This window comes from Gigantopelta aegis, chromosome 4 (assembly GCF_016097555.1).
Source record: "Gigantopelta aegis isolate Gae_Host chromosome 4, Gae_host_genome, whole genome shotgun sequence".
Lineage (NCBI taxonomy): Eukaryota > Metazoa > Mollusca > Gastropoda > Neomphalida > Peltospiridae > Gigantopelta > Gigantopelta aegis.
The window spans coordinates 50,630,198-50,648,468 of record NC_054702.1 but is presented as its reverse complement, the minus strand read 5'-3'; positions in this window follow the sequence as shown (position 1 = coordinate 50,648,468).

The window sequence follows — 18,271 nt, the reverse complement described above, 5'->3', positions numbered from 1 at the left end:
ACAACACTACAAAAGACAACCTCTCATATTTCTTTGACGCGGATTGACGAAATATTTCTTTTTTGTACTGTTCATATAAATATACAATTACAATTGTGTGCATGTGTAACTAGTGTTGGCATCATGTACGTTCCTATTTCTAGGCTATTAAATTTAAAAATATTACAAATACATATTCAGGCATAAACAGCATGTACTATTAGCGTTTATAGAAACTAAATCACTGCATAGATTCAAATATAAATGTATAGTTTACAGACTGCAAAATCACAAATATCTTTATAATAGATAAAACATAAACACAGTCGGTCTAGGATCGATCCCCGTCGATGAGCCCAGTAGTCTATTTCATGTTCCAGCCAGTACACCACAACTAGTATATAAAAGGCCGTGGTATGTGCTACCCTGTCTGTGGGATGGTGCATATAAAATATCCCTTGCTACTAATGGAAAATTGTAGCAGGTTTTCTCTCAAGAATATTAAAAAATTATCAAATGTTTGACATCCAATAGCCGATGATTAATAAATTAATGTGCCCTAGTGGTGTTGTTAATCAATACAAACTAACTAACCAATGTTTTATAAATATTAAAACCAGACCTCACTATTCTACAAACAATACAGAATCACCGATATTGATATTCTATACATATTACAAACACAGGGACACTAATAATCTAATCTTACACACTGTATATATTAAAACAGAGACAGTAACATTCTATACATGTTACAAACAATACAGTATAAAGATTATAAATACATATTGATAAATTGTATATTACAAGCTCCAATACGAAAATTCACAATATAGATTACAAACACATATCAGCAATACAGTATGTAGATTACAGAGAGACATATGTTCAGTTAGTATATTACAGGAAATGTCAGTATAGATTACACGCTCATACCCATCAATACACGGTGTTGATTACAAACACAATTCAGTAACTATGTAGATTATAAGCACGCAGATAATAATTATTAATACACTCTGTAAACTATACACACGTATCAGTAATGTGTGTACACGTAGATTACAAATAGACACATTTGTAATCTACATTAAGTAAACAGATTAAGAAAAACAAACTATGTAAATTACAGCTGGGCACCAATGTTCATTATAAATGTAGTATATTCATAAATACTAGTTATGCAATACCCTACAAATTGGAAGATGGGCAAAACATAACCCAATTGCACTTGAAAATCGTAAATGTGTTACTTGTAATTTAATAGAAGATGAATTCTATTTTATACTTGTTTGCAATATGTACATATCTATCAGACATTACATAACAAAATATTAAAAAAATTACCCTAGTATGTTCAAATTTATAGAATTGTTAAATAACAACAATGAAAGAATAATAAGACGGTTAGTTGTGTATTGTTTTAAATCCTTTAAAAAAAGAAACATAATTTTGTACAATTAAGTTTTCCCTGCATGTGACTGTGAATGCATAAGCAGAAAGTTTGTTTTATATATATATATATATATATATATATATATATATATATATATAAAAATTAAACGAAGATTTTATTTAATAAACGTATAACACTGCTTAATCTACCATTTAAGAGACAAAGAATCCAGCACCTGGTATAAAGTGGAGACAATACACAGTACGTCACAACACAATTGTCAGTATACTCACCAAACTGCCAAATAGAAGATTATCTTTGATTTGTTTTCTAACATGCTAGGTTTCGAAGGACCGGGTGATGTAGCAGCTTGAACAACAAAACGTAGAAAGCAATCTCTCGTTGACAGCAGTCAAGATCAAACGATTGTCTCGAATATCAGAGAAAAACGCAAAGCTTCTTAAATCTAAATTAAATTTCATTCGCTTACACAAAGCAACATTGAAAACGCATCAGTACCACATTTAGTAATTTTTTAACTCGACGATGTGGAAAGCCAGTTCACCTTTCGAGCCCACCCAGGTATAAATATTTCAATTTAAAAACATATCGCGAAACTAATCTTTCTATCATAATGCCATTTAGTTTTTATCGGGTGGAATATTACTGTATTACAACAATTTTCTTGTTAAATGGTTTAAAAATAACAAACGCTAAGTGTTCACGAGATGCTGTTCTATTTTCAGAAGGCTTAAGGCTCATTCACACCAGATGCGGCACGTGCGTGCGGTGCTGCAAAATTAAAATACACTGTTTCCAACGAGAGCATTCACACTGGGTGATGATTGCGATGCGGGTTGGGTTTATTTTTTTATTTTATTTTATTTTTTTACAAAATTCAAGGGCCATCGGTAGTAAAATAACCGACCGCTTGTGTTTGATATATTGAGTGAATGTCGTTTAATTTTATTTAACAAAAATAGCCAAGAGCAACTATGACATTTGTCCCTTTAAAATAAACATATGAAACAAAACCGTTAGTCGCAAAGCCATATTATCAATTAATGAAAATACTGGTTAGCACACACTTTATATTTTGATACAGTTAATATATTATGACTAGGAGTAACCCGTGATACGGCGAGGTATTTTAGATGGGTTGTGGTGGCCTTACGCTGGCCTTTCCATAATATAAACTATATTTCGCTGTGTAGATAGGCAGTCCCCAATAGCCGAGGCTATATATACGACTGCCGTTTAAATAGCCATTTCTGTGTAAAGTAACAAATATGGCGATCTCCATTGCGGTTGTATTTATGAAATTCATCTTTGTACGCAGTATTTGGCACGATGTATGTAGGTAGTCGACTCGACCTGAGCGCAAAAGGTTCCTTACGAAACGCGCGGCATAGGGTAAGTACAAAGAAGGAAAATCAAAAGAGGAAATAAATGACTAATACATAATTCTTATAAATATGTTCAAAGCACAGCTCTAGACTTAATATGTTTAATATAAAAATGCATTACAGTTATCGGAACTCAGCTGGTGTGAATGCTGCGAACGTATGCGGCAGCCGCAAATGACGCAAGAAGCGGACCGCACGCACGTGCCGCATCCAGTGTGAACAAGCCCTTAACGAGTAATATTTCAGTATAATGTGCACAGTTCCTCTCTTAAAATATTATTCTATGTAATCCGTGTGCGTATTCGGACGGGTCTTTTTTTCACGGAAGCTGTTAACCCCCACAACACCCCCCCCAAAAAAAAAAAAAAAAAAAAAAAAAAAAAAAACAACAAAAAAACAACAAAAAACAAACAACAACAACAACAACAACCCCAAAACAAAACACACATTAAAAACCCTACCTGTACACGCTTTAAATTATAGCAATCCTACATTCGGTTTTGGTACCATAATTAGCGGGCAAGATACTCTCGTCTGTAGACAAACACCCGAAAGACAGTCATGGTTGCACACCCTATGGCAGTATCATAACTTTCTTTACAATCAGTTTTGTGCAGAGATACGGTATTAAATATGCTAATGGAAAGATTCATAAACGCGATGCATGTCAAGGGTTATATTAATGAATATGTTTCTCTTGAAGATGTTAACATTTAGCTGACAAAATGTTGATAATTTTTACATTGTGGTTATAGACAGATACCATTTTTATCACGGCTTCTATTACACACTTAGTATATTGTTTATGTGTATTACTGGTGAGCAAATTAACAAAGATTATTGTCATGCATTTCAAGGCTTCTATTATTTAATATTTTTCTCTCGAAGATGGTGAGCAAATTAACAAAGATTTTATCGGGAGAAAGACCTATGGCTACCTTTTGAGAGTTATGGGCTAGATTCAAATCCTGTCGGTATACACTTCATGGGTTTTTTTTTATATACTCGCGGGAAACAAAATCCAGTGCACCAAAAAAAATATAGTCTCAAACCAATAGCAAACTTTATAAATAGCTGAAATTTAACAAAGATGATGACGTCAACATAATTGTGCAAATTGTCTCATAATGTTTAAAAATTACCAAAAATAATTTCTTAAAACTATCTGATTTTTCTTTCATTAACGTAAAACATATACACCTTGTACACTATATGCATATATTGTATACATTGTGAAACCCCTATAAAACAGGACACCCTTGAGACCTATAAAAAATGTCCGGTATTAAGAGGATCTGGTTTAGAGAGGTTGAATTACGTACATGCCCTTAAAGACGTCCGATTTCGGTTTTCAGAGGGTCCGGTCTTCAGAGGTTTCATTATACACACGCACACACACACACACGCACACACAGACACACAGACACACATACACACACACAAGCACACAGGCACGCACGCACGCACGCACGCACGCGCGCACACGCACACACACAGACACACACATACATACACACACAGACACACAGACACACACACACATACACGGACACGCACATACACATACACACACACACACACACATAGAGAAACACACACACACATACACACACACACACACATACACACACACACAGACACACACACACAGACACACACATACACACACACATACATAAACACACAAACACACACACACACAAACACGCACGTACGCACGCACGCACACGCACGCACACCCACACACACCCACGCACATACACCCACGCACATACACACATACACACACACACACACATACACACACAGACACACACACACAGACACACAGACACACACACATACACAGACACGCGCGCGCACACACACACACACACACACGCACAGAAACACACACACACACAGACACACACACACACACATACACACACACGCACACAAACACACACACTCACACACAAACATGCACGCACGCACGCACGCACGCACACACACATACACACGCACACACACACACACACACACGCACATACACACACAGGCACACACATACACACACAGACACACACACACACACAGACACACACACAATGTACTAGGTTGGTTTCTGTTGGTGGACAGCTTTTCGCCCTATACTAGCCGAGTCACCCATTACTCGCAGCGGGTCAAATAATCAGTGACGAGTCCACAAGGATGTTGTTATTTAGGACGTGTTAGGTGCTGACAAATTATACGAAACGGAGCGCTGCGCGGAGGAGAAACAAAAGCAGAACAAAAACCACCCAGCCCAAAAACCCTGTCCTATCAAGCTCTATTTTGTCTAAGGTCTCAATATTGCGCTTCCACCCACCCGACTTCCAATCGAGACAGCAGTCTCTCGCGACGACAGCAGATACCATCTCTTTAAGCAACACTATACGAGATAAAAGTAAACTATAAAACCCAATCATTTTGCATTGGTGGTTAAGTCTGGGCCGATGACGGGCCGGCTCAGCGACACACAGGGTATTTCGATATGGCCGATAACCCGCGCTATAAAACACGGGTGGTCGGATCATACGTATGGAAAGCAAGCTGACATTGTATTAAGTCGACGGAACGTGCTTGTCTATAAGGCCGTCTGTACGTTCTGATCACATTATGATAACATGGTTGGTGTCAGTGGGGAGAGGAAAAGACAGAGACAAATTTAATATAAAAGTGACTCCCGCCAGTCTATTTTATCCCCCCCCCCCCACTACCACAAGCTATCCCTCTTCCTCTGGCTTACCCATCCGTGCCTGATTAGAAAGAAAGAAAATGTTTTATTTAACGACGCACTCAACACATTTTATTTACGGTTATATGGCGTCAGACATATGGTTAAGGACCACACAGATTTTGAGAGGAAACCCGCTGTCGCCACTACATGGGCTACTCTTCCGATTAGCAGCAAGGAATTTTTTATTTGCGCTTCCCACAGACAGGATAGCTCAAACCATGGCCTTTGTTGAACCAGTTATGGACCGTGCCTGATTAAGCCTTGTCGTGTAAATTTGTGAGGCTTCATTTCCTTACGTTATCGGCCTCGATGGTGTTGAGAATAGCCATAGGAATTGAGGTTGGTAAGTACTGAGTTCGCATCCCAGTACCGGTTATCACCCAGCGTGAGTTCTGACAGTCCAGAGCGGAGGTGTAACATGACTACTACAACCAACCAACCAACCAACCAACCAACCAACCAATCTCTCTGTCTATCTGTCTGTCTGTCTGTATCTCTCTCTCTCTCTCTCTCTCTCTCTCTCTCTCTCTCTCTCTCTCTCTCTCTCTCTCTCTCTCTCTCTCAATTTTAAATGAATGAACGAATGACCGAATAAATGAACGAATATATGAACGAATAATTAAATGAATGAATGAATGAATGAATGAATGAATGAATGAATGAATGAATAAATGAATGAAATTCATTGCATTTCATGATCTACAAGTATTTGAACTGACACGAATATTTAGATTACTCGTTAGTATTTTAGCACAACGATACAACATTTGTTACCTACAAGAGAACGTATATACGCGCCGGCGTGATTAAGAGATTCAGTTCAAGGATATCGGCAACTTTCGGAAACAGTTTATATCTCATAAATAAAGCGCCTCACAACACAACGTAATAAATAAAATTGATATAAACCTTTGATTTGTTTGGATACTAGAACAGGACAGCACAAGGAACGCCTTGTTTATTATGTAATTAAATTTGATTACTGTCTTCAGATGGTGACTTCTTGGTGAAACTTAAAACCGGATATTCAAGCACAATAAAGAAATAGATTCGTATACTTTATTTATATAAAATCAGGCGCGTGTGCAGGAATTTTAGCTGGGGAGGGGGTGGTGGTCTAGACTGTAGCGAACGTAGTTTAAATATGATGGAGGTTGAGTCATGTTGTAAAATATATTGAAAAATAAGAAAATGTGCTTCAGAATGGATTTCCTTTAAAGTTAAGAGAAAGCGATTTGTGTGTGTGTATGTGTGTGTGTGTGTGTGTGTGTGTGTATGTATGTATGTATGTATGTATGTATGTGTTTGTGTGTGTATGTATGTGTGTGGGTGTGTGTGTGCGTGTATGTGTGTGTGTGTGTGTATGTGTGTGTGTGTGTGTGTGTGTATGTATGTATGTATGTATGTATGTATGTGTATGTGTTTGTGTTTGTGTGTATGTGTGTGTGTGTGTGTATGTGTGTGTGTGTGTGTGTGTGTGTGTTTGTGTGTGTGTGTGTGTGTGTGCTACAATTGTTTAGTTTTTTTGTTAAATGTGGGTTTTTTTTTTTTTGATTTCTTTTTTGAGTTCGTTTTTTTTTTTTTTGTTGTTGTTGTTGTTGTTGTTGTGGGGGTAGAGAGTATGTTTGTATGTTTTGGGGTTTTTTTTGGTTCGTTTCAACTCACAATTTAATACTGTTAGGGTCGGGATTTGTTAAATCACTGCCTTGTAGCAAAGGTGCTATAAAACTGCATTAGCGTACGAGACAGGGGGCAGGAGGGGCACCTCCCCCCCCCCCCCCCAGTGCTGGATCAAAATTTCCAATTGGGGCAGAAATGACACAAATATTCTGGCATGTACTAACCTGAGACCTTGTTACCATGTATTTCCATCATTCTACCCTCAAAATTAATTGTAATCCATGTAAAATGCGTAGTGATTCGTTTACAACCGTATATAGCTGTTTGGTAGTAATGCTAATTCAGTTCCGGGTATTTTCGTTTAATTTGGGCAAAAGTCAGTCTGTCCCCTACCCCCATACAAAAATGGGAGCCCGCACGCATAGGCATTTTTGTAGGGGAGAAGGCAGGCTTTTGCCCGAATAAAAATCCTACTGAAAACACAATATAAAACACACACCCCAACAACAAATAAGTGGTACAGTGAAACCCCTCAATACCGGACATCCTTGGGACCAAGTAAAATGTCCGGTTTAAGAGGTGTCCGGTTTTCAGGGGTCTGCCTGGACGGAAATACCTTCCGTTCTCCATAAAATAGGGAAAGTGTTAAAGTGTTTTAAAACAAGAACGACAAGAATATGTTGAAAAATTGTGCATTTATGAGCATTTACAAAAATAAAAACATCCATGGGAGTAATATTGAAACAAAAATACATTAAAAAGTCCACAAATTGTCAATCAATCGATAAATCAGCCTACGTTGAGAAACGTATCCATCGATGTCTGTTGTCTTTCACATCTGGGTTTAACAATGGTTGCCTGCGTTAAACTTTCTAATTCCTGTACATGCAATAGGAAACGTTCATCTTTCTGTATTGCAAAGTCCTTTAAAATCTGAAGCATGTTCAACACGTCAGGATAGCTGAGATCGTTTCCCGGAACAGATACATCTTGTTCGGATTCGTTGTCGCTTCCGTCATTGGGTATTTCGTATTAAATACAGTTCGTACTTATTTTAAAGGAGACTGACGATGGTAAGTTCAATTGATGAAGTAGGAGGATAAAGTTACATTCAACATCGACAACATCGAAATAAAGATATGAAATATTTTTGAAGCTGCAATTTGTTTGTGTATCTTAACTACAATCTTTAAAAACATCAGTGACAAGCCTGTTAATTTCATAAAATGTATGTAAAATAATAAAATATTTATACGATGAAGTAAAAAAGAAGAGGAGATTGTTTATATACTTTTTATATCTTCTATGATATATTTGCTTTCGATCAGTTATTTATTTTCGTATTTATTAATTAAAGGCTTGATTTCTGTATGTAAACTATTAATACCATATGATGCTTATTTTTTAATTTTGTGTTTTGTTTTTGTTTTTGTTGTTTTTAATAAAAAAAAAAAAAAAAATTAAATTGATAAATCCAAAACGTTTTGTGATACTCATAGCATTAAGTTATCATATTTCAAAATCCAGTTGCAAACAGCAGACGGTTGTATAATTATAATAAAGTGTATAACTATTATAGCGATTTATAATGAAATACTTTTATTATATATACTATGTAGACACAATGATTTTATGTGAGTTAGGTCGTTTTCTACATTTTAAACATTTATTTATCAGCTTTGCTATTGTACAATTCTAATAACAACTGTAAATTAAAATAGATCCCAAATAACAAGTAAATGATATTCAAAACATGTTATAATACGTACGTATCTAGTGCATTGGCATACTTTCTTGTCGATACGTTTTGGCGTACTTTGGTTTTGGTACGTAGTTATAAAATGTTTGTTGTAATTTGTTTCTGATACGTACATATTCAATATTTTGGCGTACTTTGTTTTTGGTACGTAGTTATACTAAGTTTGACGTACTTTGTTTTTGATACGTACATATTCAATATTTTGGCGTACTTTGGTTTTGGTACGTATTTATCAGCAACAGATACAGGGGGGTTTAGCGGCTTGAAGAGCCACAAGCACCCCCACCCCATCCCCAGTCTGTGAAAACTATTTACGATGAAATAAAACATAATGTATAGGTCAGTTCAAAAGTAATTACATGCATATTCTTGAGTTTGCAGCCACAAGTTTGTTCGTTCTAACCACCACGTTGAACGTTTAGTTCAAGTAAAAATCAAAACTATACGCGACATTTGGTTTTATTTCACTTTCTGTGAACTAAGAAAAAAAGGATAGCAGTTTATGGAATTTTAAAGATAAAATGTTGATAACACACACACACGCGCACACACGCATACACACGAACACACACACACACACACGCACGCACACGAACACACGCACGCACACACACACACACACACACACACACACACACACGAGGAAACGTTTCAGGCCATCAATGTTTCAAAATTTCCCTGAATAACATGTTTTCGACCCCCTCCCCCATGAACAGCTCTACAAAATCCTTTTAGATATCTTCGAATTTATTGTAAGTAAATAAAATATCTACATTAAACGGCAACAAAACTATTAAAAGTATAGCATATGTAGTTTGTGAGATTAACAAAGGAATTAAAAGAAGAAGAAAAAACACCTTAAAGGGACATTCCTGAGTTTGCTGCATTGTAAGATGTTTCCGACTAATAAAATATTTCTACGATTAAACTTACATATTAAATATATTTTCTGGTTTAGAATATCAGTGTCTCTATAATCAATGTATTTCTGATCGTTTTAATATTTGTAAGAAGCCCAAACTGGATTTTGTCTTCAAATAATTTCGTACGTACGAAAAAAAATATTTTAAGATATGAAATGAAATTTAACCTAGTACAAATATTAGAACGAGCAGAAACACGCTTAATATACAGCCACTAATATTTTATGCAGAAATATATATTTGATATGTAATTACAATCGTTAAAAAGTCTCTGTTAGACGATAACATCCTAACAATTGCAGCAAACTCAGGAATGTCCCTTTAAAATAGTCCAAAATCATCATGCAAAATGGCCATTTTGTTACTAGATGCGGGGAAACTATCCATATTTGAAATGTTCACAAGTAAACTATAGCTAAATGTGACGAAAACAAGACCGCTACATACAAACACCCGGACGCGCTTCGCTAAAACATTTAAGTTAATTCCTGTGTCACTGATCAGTGTTTTGAGCTTCTTTTGGTAACGTTTATACTTTACCAATACCAATATGTAAGTTAACATGTGACTAAAGAAATTGTGTTTTAAAATCATAAAATTAAATCTAAAAGATTGTTTTTATATATGGTTTTATAATGGTAAGAATTTTGAAGTTATTGATTGTTTTAGCTATTTAGATGATTGTTTTATTATAACGGTAAATTCAATGTTGCACAAAAGGTAATAGCGAATCAAGGTAAAAAAAGAGAGAGCTATGGCTGCTTTATGGAATGAAACGACTAATTATATTTTTCAATACAGATACATTATTATCATTGTTTGACACATATATATATATATATGTAGTATTTTAAGTTACAGTTGTGAAGTGTGGGGATTCAACAAAGCTAATAATGTGGAAACTGTACATATGCAAGGGCGTAAAAGAATATTAGGTGTGAAAAGTTTACGACTAATATGATGATATACTGTGAATTAGGAAGATCACCACTATACAGAAATAGAAATATACGTATTATTAAATATTGGTTGAAATTGTTGGAAACGGATAACTGTATTTTCAGAGTTTCTAGAAATTTTATAAAATCCACTAGCCATGTAATCAGTGATTTAAAAAATTACTAGCCACGATTAAAAATTCACAAGCCCTACTCTACTTTAAGGTAATACAATTTTACTAAAATTGTAATAATCAGATATAAAGAGGGAGATAAAGCTTTAAAACACTAACATTGGGGTTTTGGGGTAACGGAAAGATATTCATATTTACAAAATAGACTTAACTGCTATATTTGACAAATATTTTTCACTAGCCGTAGGGCATGGTAATAGAAGTTATTTACTAGCCCCCCCCCCCCCCCCCCCCCCCCCATGCGCGTGCTGTAACCTCACCGTGGTGCAGGGGTGTAACATTCTCTTTGAAAATGGCCAATACAGCACAAAATTGAAATTTTGAGTAAAATTCAGTATCTATCTGTGATATTTGTATTTTTGCACACTTCTTTACACTGTTTTTATTTAAATCTTGAATTCTTATATTGATGTTGATCATCACTTTATTTGTTTGCATTACCATAGTTTGACACCCAATAGCCGATGTATTTTTCGTGCTGGGGTGTCGTTAAACATTCATTCATTCATTCATTTACTAGCCCAACATTGAATATCACTAGCGATGGGAGTGGGGCAACCATAATCTAGAAGCCCTGGTATTTTACATCAGTGCTATGATAATTGTTTAAGAAAACCAAGCAAGGTGAATTGCCTGAGTCAGGTACGTGATGTGCTCTGTAGTCTTGGATATGCTAATATTTGGTACCACCAGAAAGTTCATAACAGTGTTATATTTTTAATTGAAATTAAACAAAATGAAAGACCAATTCGTCCAATCCATGTATGCTCTTCTTTACACATCCTCAACATATTTTATATACAAATATCTTGTTAATAATTTATGTTTGCAGTATTATTTACAAAAATCTATTACTTCGAAGTATAAACACATATTATGTAAATATAGACTATCTACACACAACCTTGCTATAGAAACGGGCAGATATAATAATACTGAAAGATCACAAAGTCTCTGTAATTTGTACAACATGCAGGCAGTTGAAGATGAGTTCCACTTCATATTAGTTTGTCCATTTTATAGTACTCTGAGAGGCACATATATTAAACCATATTATTATATAATGATTATTGTACTCGACCATCTTCATTTAAACTAACACAATTACTGTACATTAATAACGTAAAGCAGTTAACAACATTTATTAGCAGCAACAACTCAGAGAAAAGATAATTTATATTTATAACAGATCTACGTATCACTCTCCACAATGTATTGCAATGAATTATTATGTGATAAATATTAGATTGTGGTTACTGTATTATGTGTATGTATAATTATGTAATAAACTATGGATAATGTATTATGCGTATGTATAATTATGAGATATATATTTTTATTATGAATAATGTATGTGTGTGACTATGAACTGTATGTTTACGGCCAATAAATTATTACTTATATCATTGATGTAATCGAAAGATGCCAGCAATTGGAGAGGCTGGTGATATATTAATTAGCCTTTCAACTTCATCTTCAGATTATGAGGGACAATGTATATAAAAGATCCCTTGCTGCTAATAGAAAAGAGTAGCCCATGCAATGACGACAGCGGGTTACCTCCCTCAATATCTGTGTGGTCCGTAACCATATGTCTGACGCCATATAACGTCAATAAAATGTGTTGAGTGCGTCGTTAAAAAAAAAAATTCCTTTCTTCCTATTTCTCTGATTTCACCTTTAATACCTATTCGTTATCTGTGTTATTATGTACACGTAGGTACAAACCAAACCTCCGCACATTTTCATTAATTCCATTCGTGGTTAAGCCATCGGACGTAAGGCTGGTATGTTCTGGGGTCGCAGCCCGGTACCGGTTCTCACCCAATGCGAGTTTTAACGACTCAATGGGTAGGTGTAAGACCATTACATCCTCTTTTCTCTCACTAACCACTAACCACTAACCAACTGTCCTGGACAGACAGTCCAGATAACTGAGGTGTGTGTGTCCAGGACAGCGTGCTTGAACCTTAATTGGATAAAAGCATGAAAATAAGATGAAATGAAATATTACTATTAACAGTTTCAGCGACAGTCGAATGTGAGCTTTTAAAATCTATCATCATCAGAACATCGCTACTGTAATATTTAGATTCGCGTAACAAAGGCCGTGGTATGTACTATCCTGTCTGTGGGAGGTGTATATAAAAGATCCCTTGCTGCTAATCGAAAAGAGTAGCCCATGAAGTGGCGACAGCGGGTTTCCTCTCTCATATCTGTGTGGTCCTTAACCATATGTCCGACGCCATATAACGTCAATAACACAATGTGTTGAGTGCGTCGTTAAATAAAACATTTCCTTCCTTCTTTAATATTTAGAAAACTAACTCCATTTTGGGCATTTCTAAAATAAAACTACTTTTTCGTTTATTGTCTGCCTCTAGATCGATTCCAAGACACACCCTAAAGGACAAAATGAACGGCAAACTCAAACCTCAGAATATTCATCTTCTCTACGAAAACATGAATGGACACAAGTAAACAATCTAAATTTACCATAGCTGTAGGCGATTAACAACCAAAAACAAAACAGTTGAATTTTAGTTATAGTGAAACAAAATATCGATATCGAAGCACGTTCGTTTTGGTCTTGCTGCATGCAGATACGTTTGGAGACAAGATAAAAGTTAGTAAATCCCGAAAAGCGCTTTTTGTGAATGAACTGTCTATTTTAGATGAATGGCGATGTTTACACCAATTGTATGGTCAGTCGGCGAAGCTAGGTTCCGTTAGTCTCCGAGAACGGTTTGTCACGAACGTATACTAAAGAACAAACGGAAAGAGGTAGTGGACGGAAACTGGTAAGCACAGACTACCGCCGCAAGACACGCCGTGTCTGTGAGCGACACGAAGAGCGACACATCTACAGCAACATGGAAGTAGCTGTTCGTGGAACTAATGGCTTGTCACATTTGTATCACAATACAGAAACGACACAACATCTATTTGAAAATTACATGGTGACATTTGCTTTAAATTTAAAATTAGTACATGTGTACTGAAATTTTAAGGTGTCACATCTGTACATTGGCATAAAAAAACATAATTATCACAATACACACATTACATTTTTATAAATTATATATATGTTGCTTGATAATTATGTTGTTTTATTTTCTGCCTGTTCCGCAATTGTGTCAGTTATTTAAAATTTTTTTATTAATGAACAAAAAAAAGAGAGTTTGTTTTGTTTAACGACACCACTAGAGCACATTGATTAATTAATCATGGGCTATTGGATGTTAAATATTTGGTATTTCTGACTCGTAGTCATCAGAGGAAACCCGCTACATTTTTCGTATGCAATAAATGATCTTTTATATACACTTTCCCACAGACAGGAAATCACATAAACGTCCTTTGACCAATCAGTTGAATGGATCCACTTTTTCGAGGTGGTTCGATCCTGCGACGCAAGCACCTCCAGCAAGCATTCAAAAACCGACTGAGCTAAATCTTGAGGGTATACATTTTCCGCCCTAAACGCAAGACAATATGTTTTTGTAAAACATGTTTATTTTATAAAATAGAATAATTTTTTTACTATTTTTTATTTTTTTTAACATTAAATTAAAGGGATAAGACCCTAGTATTTCGCTGTAAACACTACAGCGATATAGTTTTCACTATTACAGAAGTGTTTGTAATCACTGAAATCATTAACATTACAAGTGTTTCTTGTCATCCTGGTGTTAGTTTTAACTTCCGCAAAAGACTTTTTGATATTTTTACAAAAACGCAACTGCGTCTGAGAAGTAGCGTTTATGGAGTCGCGTTTTAGTCTATTTTAAAGGATATTTCAACGTCACAGACTCTTGTTGTATCCAAATTTGTTACAGGTTTAAAAATTAACCAAACCAAACTTAGTGCCCATTTTTACGGGTTGAAACTAGAGATCAGGTGACAAATATGCCTCAGTGTCTAAAAACTAGGGTATGTCCCTTTAATATGGTGTAATAAAGTACAATGGTGTCAGTAATACTCTTTGCATCCGCTCGCTCTCCTCAACAATCTGGGTTATCTGTACCAAGAAGTGGAGACCCAGTTGACATGAAATGATTTGAAGCACGCTTCTTTCTCTCCTCTTCGCGTCTTCGTCGCATTTCGTTTCCTCATCTTTCCTTCCCTTTCGCTGTCTTCCACATCCTCTCACTTTCCTTTCCTTTTCCTTCCCTTTCCTTCGTTTAGCTTCCCTTTGCAGGTTTGCTTCTATTTGAGTAGCTTCCCTTGTTTTCCCTTTCCCACTCTTCGCGTTCCCCGCCAGATTCCATTATTCGAATCAGCAGTAAGAGGTTAGGTTAGAGGTTAGGGAGCTCTTCTAAGGTGTGCTGGTTTCTTTCCCGTTTTAACAGCCTAACTTTAGTTGCCACCTTTAATAAACATACACTTTTGTCTTAATAACTAGTATATATGACACCCCTTGTTGAACTTTGTAGCTTCTGGTTCAGAATATTACTTTTTGTACATCAGATATGCGCCCTTGGTTATCCTACTGTCTATTCAAAGCATTGTCTTGATGCTACTCTAGGGCCCACCCCAGAATTTTGATAATTTTTGTAAGTACCTTTCAGAAATAAATTCTAGTGAATTGTCTAGATGGGTGCCAAATCATAACACGATCACGAATATAAGCAAATCTCAAATCTCTAATGACGTCACACGCATACAGCTTGTAAGGCCTTGCTATGGAGTTAAAGTCTCGCATTTTGCAATTATTGACTAAAATGTTATTATAAGCACGGGGCCTGCAAACAAAATTAGAAGATTTTGGGTTGTAGAGTGTTGGACGAATAGGAGTGTGTTGTAAGGGTTTGTTTGAACGCGTCCCTCACACTATTACGTTCGTTTTAACTTCTCACCTAATCGTAGTTACCACAGTTCTGAATCTCCCCATGTTGTCATAACTATCAGATCTTTGAAAGACAATTATCTAGTTCAAGGTCAAGTTATTTATTGCGTTAAGCTTTACAGCGCAATGGCATAAAAACAGTATTGAACATATAAATTAATATATACATGTATATACAATAGTGCAGTGTATATTGTTAAGCTATAATTAAAATCGCATGTATTATAGGAAAGCAATACGGTATTGTTAACTACTATTGATAATAAAGAGGCATATGTGTATTTATAATAATATATAAATAACCATGTATAAGTAGTTATAGTGTTTGTAAGAACTGGTCTCTACTCCGATTCGCCTGCAATAAGTATTTTTCAACGTTATTTATCTAATTATTTTCAGTAGTTAAAAGCTGTATTAATTTGAAGACACTAGGATGTTTAAAATAGTATTGTTTAATTAACTTGTGTCTTAAAGTTTCATATTGTGGGCACTGTAGAATGAAATAAAATTCATCTTCTATTTCATCAGAATTACATACATTACATGTTCTTGGAGATCTCTCTATGTTCATATACTTGCCAGTTTCAATATTTAATTTGTGTGCACAGATTCTATTTTTTGTTATTTCTTTTTAGTTACGAGAGTCTGTTGGTTTAGCTAAATATGTTTATAATTTGTGTTCTCTTATTAAATGCTGGTATAGTAAACCCTTGGGAGATGCCGTTACACTCGCCCGAACTCTCTATCACCCGCCAGTGTCTACTTAACACAGGTTTGACTGATAACTGGATTGTAAGACCCGGATGTCTGAGATGGCATTTTTTTCTGTGTTTTGTTTATCTCTCATGTATATACTTCTCTTTGGATATTTAATTTCTTGTATATTCTTGTAATAGTTGTAGTCGCCGTTATTGTCATGTTGTCATTATTGTATGTTATTAGGAGAGGGCCTCGTAAGTTGGATATTATATGCAATAAAATATGTTTCATTCAATCAAGACAGGTTTGACTGATAACTGGATTGTAAGACAGGGATGTATGAGATGGCATTTCAGAACAGTACCTAACGAGGATCCAAGGGGACAGCTTGTTCCCTAGAAAATATGAAAGGGGTCATTTTTAGTTTAATATTTCCACGTTTGTCTTGCTTGAGAAAAGCGTATGATATTATTAATGTCTTTTTCATATTTACTGCCCCCCCCCCCCCCCCCCCCCCCCCAGCAGCTCGTGTGTTCTTTAGCCATATTTGGTTTGTAAGGATCCTCACGTATAAACACGATAGGGCTGGAGAACACTCGAGCTTACCCATCCCAAATTAGTTTAAACGTGGATGTTGCACAGTGGTAAAGTATTCGTCTGATGCGCGATCGCCCTAGGATTGATCCCAGTCGGTAGGCCCATTGGGCTATTTCTTGTTTCAACCACTACTCAAAAACTAGTGTAACAAAGGCTGCGGGAGGCTGCACTATTGTGTCTGTGGGATGGTGCTAATAAAATAACCCTTGCTGTTAGACGAAAAGAGAAGACCATGCAGAGGCGGCAACGGGTCTCTTCTCTTCTTATCTGTGTGGTCATTACCCGTATGTCCGACGCTGTATAACGGTAATTAAAATGTGTCGAGTTGTCGTTAAATAAAGAATTTCTTTCTTTCTTTCTCAGGTACGACCTTGTAATTCTGACTCTTTCGTTCACTCCGACGGTCCACTGAGCTGATATGACGGCAAACAAGAAAATGAAAATCCGATAGTCGTGCTAATTCCTCAAATTTGTCGCAAATGTTTCTTTCGTCTGTTGATCAAGTACGGATCCCCCAGGTGGATCCAGCCAGCAAAGTCAGATACAGTATTATTCCTCCCGTCACCACAGATCCGCGCAAAGCTCTAGTTTTTGACACCACTGTACGAACACACAAACACTTCCGAACGAAAACAACGTTTAGACAGCGAAGATGGATTTTTAGTTTGCATAGAGCATTTAGAAGCCGAACATACAGGCCAGGTGTTTCGCCATAGTTACGCTTTGTTTTAGACTCGTCATCATTATGTCATTCTCCGATTCCTCGCGGTCTGCCCATTCTAGGGTTGAGCAATCTACTCATTCAAAGGGGCTAAGCAATTTACTCATTTTAAAGGACTGCGAGAACAGTTACGAGGTAGGCTAAAGCTATCAATATATATAAGGATGTTTTATCGCGCTTATCTATATCAGTAAATGTGATTGAACATTAATGGGCATTTCTAATGCATATATTAATTGCTAAATAAAATATTAGGGGATTGACTCATTCTGAAGGATGAAAGAGTAATTACTAAGTAAGTTCAAACTGCTAGTATTGAGATCATATCGCCGCGTTTAAGTATAGTGGTAACATTTTATTTTTAAAGAATGCGTCAATTTCAATGCATAATATTAATTACCCATTCCAAGCATAACAGAATTTAATTCT